This window comes from Arachis hypogaea, chromosome 18 (genome assembly GCF_003086295.3).
Source record: "Arachis hypogaea cultivar Tifrunner chromosome 18, arahy.Tifrunner.gnm2.J5K5, whole genome shotgun sequence".
Lineage (NCBI taxonomy): Eukaryota > Viridiplantae > Streptophyta > Magnoliopsida > Fabales > Fabaceae > Arachis > Arachis hypogaea.
The window spans coordinates 43530442-43535558 of record NC_092053.1 but is presented as its reverse complement, the minus strand read 5'-3'; the positions used below and the strand labels follow the sequence as shown (position 1 = coordinate 43535558).

Here is a 5117-nt window from a genome sequence, read left to right as displayed (position 1 = left end):
TGTGATTTCCCCTATAATACAAGGGATCTGGAAGCTCCCAGGATCCTTCAATTTCTGGGGTAGCTTGTGCTGAATGATGGCACTACATTCTTCGGTTAGTATCACAGTCTCATTGTTCTTCCAGCTTCTCTTTTTGGTCATCAATTCCTTCAAGAACTTGGCATAGAGTGGCATTTGCTTTATTGCTTCAACAAAGGGTATGTTGATTTGTAGTTTCTTGAAGATTTCCAAAAACCTTAAGAACTGGTTGTCGTCCCCCTTCTTCTTCAATTGCTGAGGGTATGGAGCTTTTGGGACGTCTGGCTTTAGCATTTCTCCTTTTTGCTGTGAACTGGGAATGGGAATTTGGACTTTATCTCGCTCCTTTTCCCTTTCATTTAAGTTCTTTTCTTGTGAATCCTTGGGAATTTCCTTCAATTCCTTCCCACTTCTGAGGGTGATAGCCTGACATTCCTCTCTTGGGTTTGGATCGGTGTTGCTGCACAGGTCATGGCTGGAAATTTGCTTGAATAGGTAGCCAATTTGTGTCTCAAGTTTCTTGATGGCAGCATCTTGATTCTGTATATTGGAGCACATTTCCTCCCGGAACAATTTACTGTCTTGAACTTCCTTGCATATACGTTCAAGTAGAGTCTCAATCCTTGAGAGTCTATCTTCGGATGTTGATGAGTTGGAGTTAGAGTGATGAGAAGGGCCATTTTGGCTTTGGTATGGATGTTGAGGTGTGTTGTTAGGTGGGTGCTGATATGATCTCTGTGTGGAATGTTGGTGAACTGCATTGTTGTTGGGGTTGTGACGTCTCTGATCTTAGCCTTGATCTTGTTGATTTTTCCACCCAAAGTTTGGGTGGTTCCTCCAACCAGGATTATAAGTTTTGGAATATGGATCATGGGTCTGCCTAGGTGAGTTTCCAATGTAGTTGGCTTGTTCCTGATCACCCTCTGCCTCTGCATTTACTCCTTCTTGAGTTGCTGATGAGGTGGTGATTGCTGCTAATTGGTTCCTCTCCATCTTCTTGGTATGGTCAGCCAGCTGCTTGGTAATCAGTTTGTTTTGGGCCAGCAGTGCATCCACGTTGTTTAGCTCCATCACTCCTCTAGTGTTGCCTCTTTCAGAAGCATAGAAGTAGTCATTCTCGGCTATAGTCTCAATGACATCTATGGCTTCTTCAATGGTCTTCTTCTTGTTCAGAGATCCCCCAGATGAGTGGTTTACTGCCTTCTTTGATTCGTAAGAAAGACCCTCGTAGAAGATGTGTAATTGCACCCATTCGTTGAACATATCTGGTGGGCACCTTCTTGTCAAGTCCTTAAACCTCTCCCATACTTCATATAGAGTCTCACCATCTTGTTGTCTGAAGGTCTGTACCTCGGCTCTCAACCTATTGATCCGTTGAGGAGGATAGAATCTCGCCAAGAATTTGTTTACCACATCTTCTCAGGTTGTTAAACTCTCCTTCGGGAAGGATTCCAGCCATTTGGATGCTTTGTTCTTGAGTGAGAAGGGAAACAGAAGCAGTCTATAGGTGTCAGGATGTACACCATTAGACTTCACAGTATCACATATCCTCAGAAATGTGATTAGATGTTGATTGGGGTCTTCTTGGACACTTCCTCCGAATGAACAGTTGTTCTGAACAAGGGTGATGAGCTGTGGCTTTAGTTCGAAGTTATTGGCATGTATGGTTGGCTTTTGAATGCTACTTCCACAGTTTCCTGGGTTTGGATTGATATAAGAGCCTAGAACTCTTCTCTCTTGTCCAGCATGGTGCACTGGGCCTTCTCTGCCATGGTTGTGAGCCTCTTCTTCATGATGGTTCTCCATATTTCCATCCATGTCTGGTTCAAAGTACTCTTCCTCTTCCTCAGCACTAACAACTCTCTTTCCTCTTGCTTCCCTCCTTAATCTAAGGAAGGTTCTCTCAGGTTCAGAATCGAAGGAAGTTGAAGCCACGCTTCTTCTACCTGTCATACAACCAACAAGGCCAAAGCAAAAGGGAGATAGAGAGTATTCTTTGTTAAAAAATGCTGTTAGTGTGAGTGATGCAATATATCAAACAGTTAGTGGGTTAGTGAACTGAATTGTAACAACTACGAGAACACCACTAACGGGTAGGGGTAAAGGGAAGGAAATAACTAAAACTAAAAGTAAGTTACTCAAACAGAATTTAAATCAAACAAAAGAAAAATGCTCAATCTAGTTATCCACCAATTTAATCATTGTTGATACAAAATCAATCCCCGGCAACGGCGCCATAAACTTGATGCACGGAAACTTGTCTCTCAACAAATCTCCCTCGGCAAGTATACCGAATTGTCGTCAAGTAAAAACTCACAATAGAGTGAGGTCGAATCCCACAGGGATTGATTGGTCAAGCAACTTTAATTGGAGGAATGTTCTAGTTGAGCTAAGCAGAATTTGATTTGAGAATTGCTGGAAATTAAATGGCGGGAAAGTAAATAACAGAAAGTGTAAATGCTGGAATTAAAGAGCGAAAAGTAAATGGCGGAAAGTAAATTGCAGAATCTTAAATGGGGATTTGGAGGAATGAACGTAAAAGTAAATGGCAGAAAGTAAAGAGAATGGGTAAGATCAGAAATGGGGAATTCATTGGGCTCAGGAGATGTTGTATTCTCCGGATCAAGTTCATTCTCATCTCTTCCTCAATCAATGCATTCATTGATCTCCTTGGCAATCTTAAGTGATTGGATTCCAATTCCTTGGCAACCCAATCTCTCAAACCTTGATCAATAGCCAATTCTTTGGTCTAATTGCTCATGAGAAGAGATGAAGTATGGTCACTGATTATACCACATGTATTTCCAAATCAAAGTATTGGGAGGATTATATGTCACCATATCCGTCCAAACCCCAATTTAGTCCAACATGAGAAAGCAATTCTAGCATGATCTCTTCATTCCTCTTCCAAGGTTCTGAAGAGATCCAAGTATGAATAGCTTCTTTTCCAAGACAACTACCCAATTGGATGAAGATTGAAAGCTTTCTAGTAAAATCAAGAGAAAAGAAAGAAGAAGAATAATGAAAACTATTATTGATCCATCAAATTACAACAGAGCTCCCTAACCCAATGAAAGGGGTTTAGTTGTTCTTGGCTCTGGGAATGGAAAGCAAAAATGGAAAATACATTCTGAAAGTAAAACTAGAAGTTGCAGAGAAAGTAAAATTATACAGAGAGTAGTTCTCCCAATCCAAAAGCTCTCTCTCTAGTTCAAAACTACTCCTATATATACTACTCTTCTGATCTTCTAGTTGGCTCTTCAAGTCTTTGGATATGGGCCTTTGGATCTTGAGTTTGAAGCAGTTTGGAATCTTCAGTGGGCTCAGCTTTTCTTGCAGAGAAAGTGTGAAGTAGGCATGGACTTTAGCTAGGACGTTAGTGGCGTTAACGTTAAGTGAAAATGTGAGATCGAAAACGTTAGTGATGATCACCTTTTTCACTAATGTTCCTAGCCCAAGATGGTTCACGTTAACTTCAACGTTAGTGGCACTAACGTGACCACTAACGTTGCCTCTTAGTCCATCGCAAGCGTTATTGGCGTTTACCTTTGCCAATAATGTTGCTCTTAGCCCCCCTTTTCTCACGTTAGAGTCCACGTTAGTATAACTAACATGGCTCTTAACATGGCATGCCTTAGCCTCGAGAGCGTTAGTGACACTTACCTTTGTCACTAACGCTCCAAACGCCCCTTCTCACGTTAGTGCCGCACGTTAATTGTCTTAACGTGGCCACTAACGTTGTGGTGATAGCCATCTCCAACGTTAGTGACAAAGGTGAGTGTCACTAACGTTGGCTCATCATTCCTTCCTCCATGTTAACTTCCACGTTAATACAATTAACGTGGTAGCCAACGTGGCTCATAGTGGCTTGGTCCAACGTTAGTGACAAAGGTGAGTGTCACTAACGTTGGCGATTCCTTGCTCCTCCCACGTTAGAGTTCACGTTAATGTAGTTAACGTGACTCTTAACGTGGCCAATTGGGCTTAGTCCAACGTTAGTGACAAAGGTGAGTGTCACTAACTTTGGCATGGTCTTCCTTTCCACGTTATAGTTCACGTTAACTAAGTTAACGTGACTCTTAACGTGGCCAATTGCCAATTTGGAGCGTTAGTGGTGTTCACTTTTACCACTAACGCTGGAGCTCCCTTTTTCTCCACATTAACTATCACGTTAATGTAGTTAACGTGATAATTAACGTGGGCCATGATGGTTTCGAAGGCGTTATTGGCAATCACTTTTCTCATTAACGTTGCAAGTTTATTCCCATTCCACATTAGAGGTTACGTTAATTAGATTAACGTGGCTGCTAACGTGGCTCTTCCTTGCTTCCTTTGTCCTGAAATCAAGCAAATAAAGTGCATCAAAGCTCTAATCTAAGTTATGAGACATGCATTATCCAATTTGTCATTCAATTCATGCATAATTCTCATAAAATCACATGAAATTCATAATGTTTGCTTGAATCAAGATGTAAGTGATTATCTACCCAAGACTTGCTTATTAACTAAGAAAATGCATGAAACTACTCTAAAACAGTAAAGAAAAGGTCAGTGAAACTGGCCAAAATGCTCTGGCTTCAGAGATGTACTGGAACTCGCGACTGCCCTAACCGATGTAGTGAATAAATTAGCTTCCCAACATCTGAACACTCAAAGTACTCCCATGGATACATGTGGAGAATCAAAAGAAGAGCGTAGCATAAAGGAGACCTTAGAAACTTCGGTGGACAATGAGGAACATGGCTTTGTATTGGAATAAGAGGAGAAAGCCATAATAGTTAAAGAGGAGGAAGTGGTTGAAGACTTAGGAGATGCAGAACCTCCATGGGAAAGTGCAGTCATAGAACCTCCTTCCAAGATATTTGAATTTGATGCCAAAGAGGGTGTACAACCTCCATGGCATATCATGGCTAAAGACTTTGAAGAGGTTGATCAAGAGATGGAGATTCAAGAAGAAGAAGAACCACCTTTTATGCCCTTGGTAAGTAATGAAGAAGAGATTGAATTGGAAGAAATCTACCAAGAGGAAGAGGTTGAAATTGAAGAAGCTTACAATGAGGTGGAAGTTGTCCAAGAAGAGCCCAAGGGAATGGAGCTGG

At 41.4% G+C, this 5117-nt stretch overlaps 1 non-coding gene across 1 annotated transcript; it reads left to right on the top strand.

Moving 5' to 3' along the window:
* The first annotated feature begins 1276 nt into the window (after positions 1-1276).
* On the top strand, positions 1277-1383 carry LOC112774270 (small nucleolar RNA R71). The gene has a single exon (XR_003188765.1). It is a non-coding gene; the product is annotated as a small nucleolar RNA R71 (small nucleolar RNA).
* The last annotated feature ends 3734 nt before the right edge of the window (positions 1384-5117 follow it).